Source organism: Labrus bergylta, chromosome 23 (genome assembly GCF_963930695.1).
Source record: "Labrus bergylta chromosome 23, fLabBer1.1, whole genome shotgun sequence".
In the NCBI taxonomy this organism is placed as follows: domain Eukaryota; kingdom Metazoa; phylum Chordata; class Actinopteri; order Labriformes; family Labridae; genus Labrus; species Labrus bergylta.
This window is the reverse complement of record NC_089217.1, coordinates 9,274,375-9,291,589: the sequence shown is the minus strand read 5'-3', so window position 1 is coordinate 9,291,589 and position 17,215 is coordinate 9,274,375. Positions and strand designations below refer to the sequence as shown.

At 41.1% G+C, this 17,215-nt stretch overlaps 1 protein-coding gene across 4 annotated transcripts in view; it reads right to left on the bottom strand.

The window, feature by feature from the left end:
• Positions 1–17,215, bottom strand: part of tafa5a (TAFA chemokine like family member 5a) — a 151,543-nt gene that overhangs the window by 18,125 nt on the left and 116,203 nt on the right. The window lies entirely within an intron of this gene.

Here is a 17,215-nt window from a genome sequence, read left to right as displayed (position 1 = left end):
GAGAGAGAGATGAGGGGAAGATGGAAATAATCAGACATGTGGAGAGAGCTGTGATCTGTCAGGTAAATATAATCAAACACCAAAACATAATAAGAAAGAAGTTTAATGCCCTTTTTCCATTAGTCCAAGCTACAACATTTAAACCAGTGTGGATTTTGTTGTGCCTATTGTACATGTAAAAAAAATATTTATTTTCACACTTTTAGTCCAGCTTTTCAGTCATGGGCTATGGGTAGTGACCAAAAGAATAAGAATCGCGGATACAAGTGACCAAAATGAGTTTCCTCCAGAGGGTGGCTGGGCTCAGCCTTAGAGATAGTGTGAGGAGCTCAGAAATTCCGGGTGGGGGAGCTCGGAGTATAGCCGCTGCTCGTTGGCATCAAAAGGAGCCAGCTGAGGTGATTCAGGCATCTGATTAGGATGCCTCCTGGATGTCTCCATTTGGAGGTTATCTGGGCATGCCCAACAGGGGGGAGACCCCGGAGTATAGACCCTGAGTTTGCTGGAGGGATTAAGTATCCCGTCTGGCCTGGGAAAGCCTCAGAGGCGCTAGAAAATGTTGCCGGGGAGAGGGAAGTCTGGGTTGACTTAATGCGCTGGCTGCTTCTGCGACCTGACCTTAAATAAGCGGAAGAAGCTGGATGAACATTTACTGTAAATCAAACAACAAATATCTTAAAAATTGAAGTTTTTCCTTACATGTTCAGAACTTTTTGGTATTCACCAAACTTTTGAGGTAATATAAACTTTAGTGTCAAGTACATTTTATCAATGAAGAAATATGTGCATGTGATTTAGTGCCTGGCTTTGAGGTTAGAAGTTTGTTTCCGGTCATAACTTTTTAATATTCAAATCGTTCAGGTGCCATTGGCCTCTAAATCAGTGGTTCTCTATCAGATATGACATAAAACTTCAATTAATAGCCCAGACTTTTATTCATATCTGTGTAATTACACTGCCTTCATTTGGCACAGGCGTCAATACCAGACGGGCTGTGATTTATTTTTTAAACAAAACTTGTGCACAGCAAAGATGTTAGAATATACAACAGTACATTTACACTAGAAAGAATTTGTACAAAATCAGGAAATCAAAAACAATAAATAATTGTAAGACAGCCCATCTTGTCAACATGCTGCACTTTAAAGGGAGAGATGGCTGTTATTCACTAACGAGAGCAGTGTAAACATATCACAATGTCTTTAGTCTTTTGAAAGCACCGCCGTCCTCATTCATGCACGGCTTGGCTCCGACCTCCACCTCAGCGGCAAGGAAGTGAGGACAATGCGAGGAACACAAAGGAGAAATCCTTCCTGCATCTTATCCCTGTTGCTCTTGAAAAGGGCCTCTGTATTAAAATATTAACTATAGACTGCAACACAGTGAGAATGAGACCACAACAATCTTCAAGCCACTTTCAAGACATTACAGCTGCCCTGCAGAGACTTCATTGTAATAATAATATTTAGCTCCAAATGAAATCTACAAAGTTTATGAAATTTTACTGTTAGGTAAGGAAAAAGTGAAAGTGGATTTTAGGATCATGAAGTTAATTACCAGGTACATGATGTAATGAGGTGCTTTTTTTTTTTTTGGTCTAATAAGAAACCCCTCTGAAGATAAGGTGTGTAATTGCAGCCCTATGTCTCAGGTTGGCTCAGGATACAAAGGTAAAATTAAGTAGAACATACCCAAGTGAATATGTAAATCAGAAGCCCAGAAACAGAAAATGATGAACTGAGATAAAAAGACAAAGGAAAGGACAAGCATGTCTCGATAACATTTGTGACCATTACAGAATACGGGCGAGATAAAGGGAGACAGGTAGAACTGATGTGATGCATTTCATATGCATTTATGAATGGGAAATAGCATTTTCTAATGGGTAGCTATGGATCCCAGAATGAATTATAGGCCATGCATATATCATTTGCTTTGTCATGGCGCTTCCAGGCATTCTCGCTCTCTTATAAAGCATAAGGGAATTGTGTTCACTTCTAGATCTATAAATTTGCTCTAAGGGCACCTTCAGTAGCTGACATAACCACGCATATAGATCATCACCATGCGCACACGCAAAATGCTAAGCTCCTTACCATAAACACTATCTATATTTCAATCAATCCATGAAATATGTATACCTTCTGTAGCACTACATGGCTGAATTATGAAAGCACCATGAACACGGTGTCAGAAGGATCAAAAGCGGGCTTGAAGTTGTCACAGATGTAAAACATTATACTGTCGACTGCGCTTTGTTGATGTGCTACTTGAGGTGGAATTACATGGCGCTGCTTTAGTTTGCCTCAAGACTAGATGTACAAAAAAAATGTTCTTGTTGCGTTACTTTAGTGTTTTCACTTCAGGGCCGAATGTAATAAGTCTGTGATGATTACATTTCAAACACAAAACGTCTCAAACCGTCAAGCACTTTAGAATATATTTTACTTTTGGATACAGCTACACAGCTTTACTGAGCATATGAGCCCATTCAAACACATGGTGCTGTGAAAGATTCTATAGAGTTTACCCAGAGAGTTTACTGTTGGCCTTCAGTTTCTTGGATATCCAGTAATGCTAAGCAACTGTGTTGAAATCCAGGATGTTAGCCGCTATCTTCTCTTCTGGAAGGCTTTTGGGCCTTTATTGGACTGGACGGATTTAGAAAGAGAGGAAATAATGTGGGAGAGAAAAGTAGGTGATGACAACGGCGTCAGGGTCAGGAGGCAAACTTGTGACCAGTGTGATGAAGGATGGAGTCATTGGGCGCCTGAGCCACATCCTTTTCCAGAGAAACGGGACGTGGTCGAACACAGTTCACTTGCATTTAAAGCTACAGACACAGAAACAGCCTGTTCTGAGCAGGGCTGAAATTGAGGGGGGGTTAAACGGCTTGATGAATTACAGGATCAGAGTGATCACAGTCCAAGGAGAAACTTCGAGAATCTGCTTGTTGAATCTTTTTGGTTTGGTACTTGTGTCCCCAGCCAAAAGTGTTGTGTCATGTGAAGCCACAGCAACAACGCTTTGAAACACAGGTAATGTTAATCCTCCCAGGCTAATGTTAAGTAACTCATCATTATGCTATTTATAGCCCTCAAATTCGAGTCATTCATGAAATACTCTTCAGTGACTCATACCTTATCAGGTCTGCTCTGATTCATTCCTCACTCATTAAAAATCATAGAACTTCTTGTGTGCTGTAATACTAAATGTCATCGCTGCACCTGATTCACTGCTAATACATTTTCACCGGCCGGAGTGATGTTTACTCCACAAATGACCACATGCATTGGCAACACTACCAAGCCTTACAAGAATGATTGATGACAGAACTCGTGAATTTAATCCAGGCTTTACATCATGCTGTGAAAATGATTCTCCATGCTAACAATTGTTTTGCTCAACAAGCAAAGTCACCATGGATTTTACCCTGTAGGTGGACATTGTTGTTTTGTCACGTCAGCTGAAAATGACATGGTTGCTGCCACTAGCTTACTGATATACGCTCCATTTCAGCTTCCCTGCTCTTTACCCCTTATGTTAAGCACTTCCTTTGATAAAAAAAACAGAATTGGGGGGGGGGGGGTTTAAGGTCTAAGAGCTGTGTGAATTAGTGCCCGAACATGAGGAGAAGACGAGGTGGGCAGAGGGTGAATTTCGGAGCAGGCTGTAGGTTGCCAGCCCAAATCTGAAATTTTCTATCTGGCTTACTTTCTCGCTGCTTTTCTCAACTTTTGATTTGGTGCTTTTTTTTTTTTTTTTGGCTGAGCTGTGCTCAAACCTGCCCATAGCGACCACCAGCCCAGTTGAGGATGATGCCAGCTGTAGTTAGCTAAGACTCACAGCAGTTACAAAGGATTCGGAGTGACCCAGTTTCACAGTGAAATAAAAAGTATCCAAATCAGAAGACACTTCTCAAACTACTTCTTCAGCATTATCCACTTCTTTGTTATCAATATGTATGCTCAGCAATTCTCCAACAGTCACATTTTAAACTTACTTAGCTACATATAGCTTACAGCTTTAGAGACGAGTAAAGTTGTGAAGGCCTGTTTAACCCTGTTTCCGCATAGTGGCGCTAAGATTTTTTTTTGCTCATGTGGTTCTTGGAGGAAGCTTGGTTACACTTTGGTACAATCTTCAAACCAACTCAACAATTGGGAATCACAACAGTGTGAGGATAACTTGTTAGCCTCAGTGGATAGCAAAGCTATACGTATAGTTTGCTTGGGACTTTACAACCGGAAAGTGTTGGTGTGAAATAATGTGTAAGCCTTTATTTTGACTAGGGTCTGACCGATATAGGTATTGATATGCCGATATCTTTATTAGATCTATGTTCCATCTGTAGAGATAGATAGATATATACACACTCTTTTATTGCGTCAATCCGTCAAATGCAAAAGATAAAAAAGGTATACAGTATAATAAAGAAAAAATGGTCAGTCAACTGGAGAGTAACTGCACGCATGTATTTGCATCAATGTTTGACACACCCTGGAGAGTGATAATGCTTGCTGTAATCCATGTAGCACACTCTGCTGGTGCGGCCAGAAAGAAAGCTGCTAGCGTAATTCAACAATACTCAAATAAAATGCAATTTGACTGGTGAATAAATCTGGTAATATAGATGTATATCTGTGGTAAAATAAGCCAGTACCCAAGTTAATAGATCTGCCAAAATCGACCGATATTATCAGCTGGCCGATTAAGCGGCTCGGGCTCTGATTTTGACTCTCCAAATTTCAAGAACCATACGGAGTGCAACGGGTTGGGGAATTTTCTGCTGACAGTCAACCAGTCCAATGACTGTCATTTATCATTTGTGCTATCGGAAAGCATAAAAGACAAGTTAATACACATTCCTTATCTGTCACATTTAGATTCATGTCAGCAGCTAAACTCATCTCCCAGCAGCATCTCGGCTGATAGTGTTGATAGTGTCTGTTACCACTGGACCATAACGAGGTTGTGCTGGCGTGAGGGCAGTGGCTTATGTTGAAACTTATAAGATCCAAGGGCGATATGAAATGAAAACATCCCTTAAACATGTCCACATACACACACCCACACAGGCAGGAAGCCAGGCATAAACACACAAGTATGCACAGGCAGGAGAGGATACAAGTAAGCACACACACACCCACACAAACGCACAGTTTTGATGCAATGTGTAAGGGAAGGTATCAGCCATGGTTTCATCAACAGGAGATAAGGACTAGAGGGGGAGAGAACATTATTACATCCTCCATGGGACACTTATCTTCCCACCAAATGGTAGATCATACTCATGTCAACAGCCAGCATCTTGGCCTAATAAATTCTGTCTAATGCCATGCCAAGCCTGAGATGGCAGGAGAAAGATGGGCTTATGTGTTTGTGAGCGAGAGTGAGGGAGAGAGAGAGAGAGAGAGAGAGAGAGAGCGAGAGAGCGAGAGAGAGAGAGAGAGCGAGAGAGAGAGAGAGAGAGAGAGCGAGAGAGAGAGAACAAGCAAGAAGAAGACGGTAAGAAAGACAGAAAGTAGGCCTAAAGACAGATCAGATTTGGTGTAATAAATGTGGTGCAGCACCCTTCAAAAGATGGTTATATGATAAGGCGATGGGCTTAGATAATTACAAACTGTACAGATCAGATATGGACTGGGCAAGTAGCACAATCAGCAGAGTGTCAAGGGCTGCAGATGTTGGACAAGAGATATGGTTGGACTACACATTTAGTTTCATGAAATTCAACTTTTACAGCATTTGAATACATTTAAATGTGTGAAAACACGGCTCCACGTGCAAACATGCTGAATATGTGCACAGAAACATTAAATGTTATCAGTGAAAAGAACACGTTTAGTAAATGTGTGAATATATTTCAGCAAAGATTTCTGCCTGATCTGGAGGGGTTTGTTATGTCACACACTCACAGTATTTGTAGCATAGTGGCACACAATACTCTGCATGCAGGTGGGCTGTCTAACAGAGGCAGATCAGCATAATTCCTAATTCACTACATTAAGCTGGTAGCAAAATTGAGCTCTACACACACACACACACGTGTGCGCACACACAAACACAAACACACAAAAATACTCATACACACAAGCATTTAGATATATTTTCTTCCTGCTCTTTGCCAATTCGCTGCCATGTCTGCCCACCTTTGGCTCTTTAATGCATCAGCATGCTGCAAGGGTCTCCTCAGGCTCAGTAATGGCGAATCGAATAGCCTTTTAAGCAAATTCACTGTGTCTTCATTTCACAAAGGACCACTATGAATCTAGCCAGAATGCTCTCCCTATGTAGTTCTTCTTACTGTAAGTGTGCAAATTAGCCTGCAGCGTGCAGAAAGCAAGTGCAATGATGCATGCACACACACAAAAAAAAATCTCAGCCTGTCCATTTTTTTCCGCTTACTTTTATTGTTAGTTATCTGGCAATTAAAAGTCTTTTCCTGCTCTGTACTTCATATGAAAGTTGGTGTGAATAAAGATGACAGCTAAGAGAGAGAGAGAGAGGAGAGCTACCACACACATGCACACTAATCCACAGCCACAATTTCCTTCGTAATTTTATTTTATTTTTTTTCAAAACACGCCCTTAGAGACACACACACACAAATACACACAGACTGACTAATCTCTTTGCTGACACGTCAGGCAACAAAGTCAAACAAAAGACTGCTTGAAAAAGCCCAACAGAGTGCCATTAAGACTGCGAAGATTTGCTTTCATCATGGAAATCCCCTCCCATGTCTCCTTTTACACTGGATCTCCAATCTGGGTAATTAACTGTACTGTCTGACCTGCCGTGGTAGGCAGACACCCCGTAAAACCTGCATCGAGCCGAGCAGGAATTAGAAGGAGCCTCAGTGGAATGTGAGAGAAAAACCCAATGCAAAGAAATAAATCCCTGTGCTTTGTAATTAGCCACCAGCTCTCTATCCCCTTCCCTCTGCTCACAGCTCATCTCCTCTCAGCTAATTTCCCCTTGTCTACTTCTCCCCCCCCCCTTCCTCACAACCACTATTTTCTCTTCCTGCACTTTAATGCCGTCCTCTATTTCTACTCTCCTTCGCTTCCTTACTTCGTCTCATCTTCCAATTTCTGTTTTTCCTCCCTTTACCTCTTTTTTTCCCCTACCCATGCTTGTTCCCTTCCAGTCTATTGCATTGCCTGATTTTCATAAGATTATTCCACCCGCTTGGCGGCCTTGATGAGTATCTGCACACTAAAAGCTGTCAAGCCCCTTTTTAAAAAGCCTGAGGTTTTTTTTTTTTTTTTTTTTTTTTCTGGTGAAGTGAATTTGTGTCCCAAATAGCTCCGCTGCACTCATGAAACTTCAAGAGGCAGAAATAATGAGATAGCATGCTGACTGACATTTCCAGACCTCAGCCCTGTGTCTGTGTGCATGCATCTATGCCTGTGTGGGTGTCTTCAGCTATGTGTGTGCACAAGAGGGAGTCACCTAATAATCCTTTGCTACCATGAATACAACATCTATGGTAATGAATACACAGGAATACACTTTTATTTTGTACCTCTGCTATTTCAGAGCATTGATATTTTCAAACACAAAACAGACATTCTCATTCGGAAAAAAAAATAAATACGGAAAATGGCAGCAGAAGCTTCAATGGGATTCCTTAAATTTCCCAAAACAGACATAACCGCATCCTTTCATTTGTCTGATGTGCAAAATAAACCTATTTAATGGGAAATGACAGTTAATGCATTACAACTGGGTTCACGCAAGTTATAAAAAATGATTTCTGTGTCTCTGTCTTTCATACCCTCCCATTTTCTCTTGCTTCCCTTTTTCCTTTTGCTCGATTTAAATTGCCTTCTGATGAATAAAAAATGCAAACATTTTGCTTCATTCCAACAGGATAAATGTTTCATTCGAGGCCCATTGATGCATACAATTTCCTTAAAGGAACAGTACCCTTTCTTGCAGAGAGGGAGGAGGGAGGATTGATACTACTCTTATGTCTAACCATGACCCTAAATATGCAACAAGAGACTGCAGAAAACTAGCTTAGGTTAGGAGATAGCTGGCTATTTGTTGACTGACTAGGGGGTTGTGTTCAGGACTTTTTCTAGGCCAGCCACAGCGTCACCTTTTGTAGGAAGCACGGTTTGCTGTTGTTAATGTGTACAGGCTTTGTGCTAAACAGCTACATAAAGTAAAAACAAGCAAACATTCTTGGCTTTCCTTATCCAAATCCATCCATTCAGAATCACATGCAACATACAACAAGTCCATGCAACCCTGTGGATACAACCCAAATACTGCAAGAATCATGCAAGAACACCAACTCAGCTATACATCTGTGACACGTGTGTGTAAAATAGATTAATCATCCAAACGAAAATGTATGTAATCACAACCTCATGTTCTGAGTCAGGGTTTTTTTGTGCATATTCAAAAAAATCTTAAATATATTCTATGAAATAGTTGGTATAAAATCAAGTTTGACAAATCTATGAATTTTTATAGCCTTTGCTTTCTGAATGTGTTCATTTTTCAATACACTGTTATATTGACTACACGCATATTAATTGTACATTTCTCACATCATGAGACAACAGCGTCTAGTGCCATTTAAAGGTTTGCTTTTGTTGTTGGCCCCATGTCTAAACCTCCACACTGAAGTCCAGATGCCACATTGCAGCTTCCAGCTACAACCTCCCTCTCTGCATACTATTCATGCTAGGTGCCATTGTGGTGCATCACTGACAGGGTGTGTGTGTGGCGTGCCATTGCTCTGGGCTTGTTTTTCTCTAGTGTGTGTGTGTGTGTGTGTGTGTGTGTGTGTGTGTGTGTGTGTGTGTGTGTGTGTGTGTGTGTGTGTGTGTGTGTGTGTGTGTGTGTGTGTGTGTGTGTGTGTGTGTGTGTGTGTGTGTGTGTGTGTGTGTGTGTGTGTGTGTACGTGACTGTGTGTCTACAGGCCACCAGGTACTGCTGATATCGTTCATTCGCAGATGTGCTCTGACATTTCCTCACAGCTGAACGCCAACCGCAACCCCTGATTTGTGGACGTGCACACACACACACACACACACACACGCAAGTTTGTCCACCAGACACACACGCGAAAAGAAAGAGAGCCCAAAGGCAATGTGAGCCAGAGGAGAAAATGTCAATGTGAACAGGAGTCTGTGGGAAAGAAATCATCTTACACAGAGACGATGTCTACAGAGACGCTAGTACATTAGCGTGAACAGTAAAACTCTGACATACACACAGCTGGAAGCAGCTGCTGGTGAGCACATTTCCTCCTATGTAAAACTCCTCCACAGCCAAAAATATGTGCATAACAATAGATTTCTTACAAATGTGACAAGATGACTCTTGTTTGATTCACAGATTAGGTTAAATATGTCATTAATAGTGGCTGAATATGATAAACAATAATCAGGAGTTCCCTCCCATCCCCAGCTATTTATAGTTCATGCAGCGAGTGTGAAAAAAATCAACTATAGCCTGACTTCAAGAGCAAAACTATGTGCACTTACTCTGTGTGACCTATTGGCCTAATGTGCAGCAAAGTGTGCAGTGTTATGTCATGAGTGCATGTTCACACAAACAAAAAAGGGATTTGCACAAAACACTGTGCTTTTTCATCACACAGTCAGGCAGGCAACACCTCTCAGACATGTAGAAGCAAAATTAGGTTTTTAAGGAGCAAATAAACAGGGAGTCTAATTCTTTGGCTACAGAATGACTGTTATGGGTCAAGTTAATACACAGTGTTCATTACAACAGATTTTCCTTTTTCAAGAGAAAATCTTGAAAATTACATCTTCTAGACTAGACTGAAAATGTCACTCCCTGTCTCCTCCTGTGCATAATGCAAGATAAATATAGTATAGCAGTTTCAACATGTCTTATTGTATGGGGGAAAAGATGGAGACAAATGTGGAGACTTGTGGACACTGAGTTCAGTGTTACTACTTTACAGGTATTTTGTGTTGATGAGGGGGAATTACCAGGTACTATTAAGTATGCTTTAAAGGCCACATATTATCCTCATTTTCAACAAGTTTAATTACATCTCAGAGCTCCTCAAAACATGTCTGTGAAGTTTCTTGTTCAAAATCCACTCTGATCCTGTATTTAATCATGCCTATACACCCCTCTGTTTCAGCCCTGCTCAGAACAGGCTGTTTCTGTGTCTGTAGCTTTAAATAAAAAATTAGCTGAGTGTGAACACGCCCCCCTCTGGAAGGGCTTGTGTGGCTCGGGCTTTCTCGCTCCATGTCCTATTGTTTACTCAGACTCAGAGGGCAGAACAAACACCTAGCTGTGGGAGTGTCACCCACCTGGGGGAGGGGTTAGTGCCCTTTGTGATGTCATGAAGGGAAAATCTCCAAACGGCCATGTTTGAGCACATAATTTCTGAAAAGTGGAGCAAGCAAAGGAAGGAGAGGATGGACTTTTCTCATAATTGAGGGGTTTGAAGACAGGCTAGGGACACATATTAATGTTCGAAAAAACATGGTAAAGTGTATTTTGCATAATGTGTGACCTTTAAAAATATATCAAACAGTAGCTCATGATGGGCTCACAGAAAGTCTAAGTTCAGGGATCTTGTTCTAAGATTAGGTTTAATTTTGGAATTTGTGAAATATTTGTTTTCCAACTGTGTTTGTTTGCCCTATAAACCCTGGAAAAATAGAGAAAAAAATGATGTTTTATCTAAACATGGTGCACAAAAACGCAGAATGGATTGCAAAGTTGAAGTGAAACACTTCAGCTGATCAAAACATCATTAGTATTGTCAATCATTTTTTGTCAATCTCAGACTCACTGCTTTGTCTGATGTGCCAAGAATAAACCGGTTGTTGATAGAGGCAACTTATATTAAAAGAGAATACAAAAAAAGAAAAAAACTGCTGTTTGCTTACAGTGCCATTATCAGCAGCTGAGTGAGCAGGTCGTAAACAAAGCAGAGATGGGACGATGTGACAAATGGACATGCATGGCAGCAGGATGGTATAGTGCTGTTATGATGGGCGATGATGACAGTTGAGATCATGATGTGGCCGACGGTAATGAAGGTGACTACGTTGAAGTTGATGATATATGACATAGAGACATAGACTAAAGTAGAACAATGCCTTCAGGATGCAAACAGAAATAAACACCCTGACATAATTAGCTTGCATGCGTATAGTAGGCCTTCTGCGAACTATTCATGTGTGTGCTGATGTACGAGCAAGGTGTGTGTTAGCGTTGAGGAAACCTTAGCATCTGTTAATAAAGAGTTTCCTACAGCTGGTGGAGGCCCGGACCCTACAGACATCCCTTCTCCTTCCTGGATGTTGATGATTCTTGTCTATTTAGCCTCATTGACCTCTTCATCCCAACTAATCCGCCTTAAATTATGCATAACCTTTTACTTGGCAGAGCTCCCTATAAATCTGTTTATTCCCTGTTTGCTCCCTTACAAAGCCTGCTAAACAAATTCCAATTAAGGAAAACAGCGATACAGCATGAATGATAATTCAACTTGGTACAGTCCCCAAAGCAGATAAGAGCATAATCGTTGCTGTTATGTGTAAGGCAGCTTAAAAAATAAAGACAGTCGGTTTTCCTTCGGATCTGGTTGGCACTCATTATCTTCAGGTCATTTTGTGTTGATGTGTGCTTGGCAGTGAGTGTGAATGTGCTCCTGCTAGTTGAGTCCATGTTCATGTATGAGTTCACTTTCTGAATATTAACATTATTTTCAAGGCCGTCAAATGTATTGATATAAAAATGGAGAAATTATGATAAAGATATTTCTGCAAATATCGTAAAAAAACCATCAGATTAAGGCTGATATATTTTTTTTCTTCAATTTCTCGACACTTAAACGAACACATTCCGTATTTTCCACAGCTCTTTCCACTCTCATTCAAAACTAGTACAAAAGATGACGTCGAAGCTGGCAGGGAATCATGGGAGTGATTCTCTCTCCAACTCCACCCTCACTCTGTAAAAAAAACGAATCCAAGGTGACTGTGGTCAAGAAGAACGGGCAAAACAGACCTGAGTTAGATCATTTTAGTTTAAGTATTTTTTCTTCTTTATTGGATAGGACAGCTTTTGAGACACAGGGATTGTTGGCAGGAGAGAGTGAGGGATGGCCAAGGTCGGATTCAAACCCTTGGCCACTATGATGAGGATTACAGCCTCTGTACATGGGGTGTGCGTCATAACCACTAGGCTACTAGCGCCCAAGAAGACAGAAGATTTGCAACAGTTTTAACAGTGTTATTTAGTCAAGCAAGAGGCTGAAAAATGTGAATTGCTTTACACCAAAAGTTCATTTCATAATAAGGATCTGAACATCTGTAACATCTTTATCTGCAGGATATCTAAGTCTATTCTCTCACTGCAACTTTTTCTCATTAACCATGTCAGCTATGTGCCATTAATTGAACTTAAAATATTTATAGACCATGCTATTTATGATAGATAATTCAAGACAAATTATAAAGTTTCACACTGTGCCTTAAGCTTGTGTTGTCATTTTAACTCCAGCTGCAGGCTGGGCTGTGGGAGCATGTGGGGGGGTGATGTTATGTTTTGCCATCAGCTAGATTTCAGTGACTATTCTGCTTCCATTGTATGATCATTTCATAATTAGAGCACGAAAAAACAAAATGAAATAGTAATGGAATACGTGACATTTTCAGCCAGAACGTTTCAAAAAGTTTGACATAATGACCTCGTAAAAAAAAAAAAAAGAAAAAAAAAGGAAGCTTGCGAATTGTATCAGGCGCAAAATGATCATGAGCTTTGTTATCGGGAAAAATACCAGGAGGAGCAATGAATGTAAATGTTATCAGGTGAATGTGAGGACGGCCAAACGGGCTCATCATGCAGAAGGTAATACAGTGAGTAATAAAAAGTTTGAAAAGTGTTCCTCCACTGTTATTAGTTTGTTCATCTTTTCACTTTTTTGCTACTATATTTAGATAATAAAGATTTTTTTTTTCAACATGAGCCTATGTTTGGTTATTGTTGGGGTTTTTTTGCATTACGCAGAACACTGACACATTACTTTGTCTTTACTTTCATTATTAGATTATTAAAGTGTAAAGGCTATTTTGGTATTTAATAAGACTACAGCTTTGTATTTTTTCCCCCCAAAAGACTACAAATTACCTCTCATTTTCCTTCACTTCGCTTTGCACTCGAGTTATTCAATCAGCTAAATGTTGCCTCTGACTGTTTCTTTCCTCCACTTTTCCTTAATTATTCATTTTATTCATTAACTTCCTGTTATAACAAAGACCTTGAAAGCTTCCTGCCAGCATTTGAAATTGCTCCCTCTCTTTCTTTAACTGGGGAGTCACATCTCAATGTGTTATTCATTCCCTGTCACAGGTGTTAGCATGGGGCAGAAAAAGTTAAGCATGTTTTACCAGAGCATTTACCACAATTGGAGGGAACGCGTTCAAGAAAAAGCGTTTGAGAAATGTGAGGCTGTTACAGAATTGTGTACGACACAACAAAGTCATTCAAATGGAGGGTATCGATTCCTAGCACATCGACTGCGCACCGGGTGCCCTTCACTAAGCTGCATGCGTGCACTTCAACGCATAAACGCTCCAAATAGTTATCTGTCCTGGTCCTCCTGAATTTCCAGGAGCTCTCTCCGTTAAGTGTGAGTGATAGCAGGGCTCCAGCTGTGCTTTCTGCTCCAAAGGCAGAGCAATAGAATAAAAAAAAGAGAGGTGGGGAGGGAGGTTGAACTGATCTTCCCCCCCCTACCTACCCCCACCCCAGCGGTCTTGACCCAGTTAAGACGGTTCTGTGACTGATAACCGATGCAGAGGCCGTCAGACAGGCTTTATTGAGACAATAAATGAGCCGGGACTCTAGTTGCACCGCAAGGAACATTAGTTATGTATTTAGAGTACTGCTTGGCTGGGCCGCTGTACTCCATCCTCCTCCTCCTTCCCTCCTCTTGTCCCTTTGCCTCCTCTCTATCCTTTGCTCTTTTCTTTTTTTCTCTCGTCCCGCCTCTACCTATTCTTCGCCCTCTCCTCTCCTCTCCTCTCCTCTCCTCTCTGCTGACGTCTGATGTCATTTCCTCCCATCCTGGCATGGCAGCGGCGTCAGGAAGCAATCTAGTTCTCACTCCTACACAATTCCTCCATCCCTGCATCCCCTCCCACACTCCTTGCCAGAAAAGTGCTGAGTTACAGATCAAAATCTGGCCAATCTGCCTTTTGTCTTGATTCTATCTTTTTTTTTTTTTTTATATATATCAAACAGCCAAGTTTAGATTAACGGCAGAACTTTCCCCGTTCACAGTTTTGATGCCTTTTTACCTTTTATGGCCCCCGTCATTGTCTTTCTGCTGCAGGTAGGCCAAACACAGGAATATTATGATTTAATCTCATAATAAGGGACCTGTTATGCAACATCTAAAAGTAATTTTGAACATTTACTCACAAACCGTAGGCCTATCGTTTTGTTTTCCACTTTAGTTTTCTGAATAACTGCTGCTTACTTCCTTACTTGTTTTTCTCTCAAAATATAGCGCTACTATGAAGTCGTCAGCGGTATAACTGCTTTTATTAAAGTAATGCATACATACATCTTAGCACACAGCTTTAAGGATCTCCCAGGAAATAAGCCCGGCAACTAAATGACAGATCTATACCTAGAAGTTGCATGGGTCAAAGAGACTGTAGGGTCCAACAGCGGCTTGTGCAGCTTCTGCTGCTGTTAGAGTTGATGATGGTAAATGTTAGCAACTGCTGTATCATCATATACTATAATCTTCTTAGAAGTTTCTTATATGGGCTTGGAAGGTGTTTTTTTTCTTCTCTGCAACAAATATTGTATATTCATTATTTATAATAGGGGCTCAGTTGTTAAGAGTCGTCGTCTCTCAATTAGAAGGTCGAGGGGTTCGATCCCCCGGCTCCTGCAGCAGCATGTCCAATGAGTCCTTGGGCAAGACACTTATTAGCAGTGGGGGCGGCAGTAGCTCAGTCTGTAGGGACTTGGGTTGGGAACCGGAGGGCTGCCGGTTTAAGTCCCGGTGCGGACCAAATACGGAAGTTGGTCTGGTAGCTGGAGAGGTGCCAGATAACCTCCTGAGCACTGTCGAGGTGCCCTTGAGCAAGGCACCAAACCCCCTCCCCACCACCCACTGTGGGCAGCTCCATCACTCTAACATCTCTCCATTAGTGCATGTCCATAGGATCCTGTTTGTGCCTTTCATTTCAGCCTGTGTGTGTTGCATGACTACAGAATTTCCCCTTGTGGGGATCAATAAAATAAATCTTAAACTTAACCCCCAAATTCATCGGTGGCATATGAATGCATATGAATGGGATTAGTTACTTCTGATGGTCTCATTACATAGTAACCCTAGCCATCAGTGTGTGAATGGGTACGTGTGACCTGCAGTGTAAAAGCGCTTTGAGTCAGAAGACTAGAAAAGCGCTATATAAGCTCCATCTACCATTATCTGACCATGTTAAAAACTCTGCTCTGAGCATGTTCTTTCCCATGGGTGTCTGTGCAACTATACCAAAGTGCACCATAACAACTACCAAATACCAGACCCAACCAAAGTATAGGTCATCAACGGAGCCTTCAGACTGAAGACCAAATAAATGCAGGCCTATATTGAAAATGCATTCTCAAATTAACTTTCAGTCAACCTAGTAACAGGCAAAGCCTTAAGCCTCCTGACAAACAGTTACAATCCGCCCCCCCCCCACCCACCGTCAGTCAAATTAGCTACGCCTCTTATGATGAAAAACTGTTATCCTTCGTTAAATCAATATGGATGAGTTGTTAGGAAAAAAATCACTGCCTCCACATTGTTTGCCAATCGAGAAATGGGAAATTCAGACCAAATCATTAGGCTGTAAACATGTTTCATTTATTTCTGCTGTAAAAATTGGCTTTTTTTTTTTGAATGGGTGTGTATGTGTTTTCTGCCAGCCTCAAGTGAACACTCGCTGAACACTAGGCTACATTTTTCAACATGGGAGGTTTTTTTTTTTTTTTTTTTTTGCTGCAGTGTTATAATGGTACCCACTGGGAAATCAATGCCACTTACTGTAAACTGCTCATTTCCTGTTATTTACTCAACAATAGTGGACAAATATACAGATTGGATAGTATTCTATTTTGCAGATTTTACTCTGAACTTGTAAATACATTTGTCCTGATACTCTGATTTTATTTTTTCCAAGACCTCTCAATTAGGTGTGAGCAGTAACAAGGCCCCACCTGGTGCTTTGTACACCCAGTGCTGCTTCAAAGACAGGGAGCTGGAGAATAAAACAAAAAGAGGAGAAAAAAAAAACATAAAGAATGTGTTCTAAATATGGGTGGCATGTTACAGCGCTCCATAATGCCCTATAAAGAAACCCATATAGAAATGAGGTAGCGTTATGAGTGTGTGCATGTAGGTGGAATACGAAATAAGATGATTGCACACAGTCTTGTGTAAAAGAACCAATAAAGTAATCTCTCCTGGAGAGAAAAAAGAAACATTGATGGTAATGAACAGTGTTATGAAGGCACGCAAGAATAGACTGATGATTACGAGGCTTATGCATTATTTCACATCTGCAGACATCATGCCGTAGCCCAATAACTATCATAATTAGGCGTACTTGGCACACAATAATGTCTTATAATTACATTTCACAATGAAATTAGGGTTTAAAAATCCCTCTATTGATCCCCCCCTCTCCGTATGTGTGTGTTAGTCTTTGATGTTTGGGTGTGGGCTCTCTATTTAGTTAAGAGCGGCTGAGGCTGGCGGAGTTTTTAACTTGACATTTCCGAGGATCAAATGGATCAATAGTAAAGGTCGGGGGAAACAATAACCTCCGGCTTGTTGTGACGCTCTTTACAGGAAGTCTGCCTGTGGCTGCAATGTTGATTACAGGATGACTATACAGTATACCCGCCGACTATTGATCAAGAACGATTCCACGTATGATGGGGGAAAAACAAGACAGACAAACACTGCAGGACACTTTGAACCTGACATGTCTCGCTGTAATCGCTTAAAAAACGGGAAAGCAACCGCAGGGGGCAAGCTGGGTGTATGTGGTTTCTAGGAAAAGAGATAGAAGAAGGGAGAAGGGGCAATTACCTTCCAGACACACTCTATTCCTGAGAAGGAGTAGGCTTCCAATCAGACTCGACTTTGTTAGTCATTTAACATGGAGCCAGCAAGAGCGTCTGA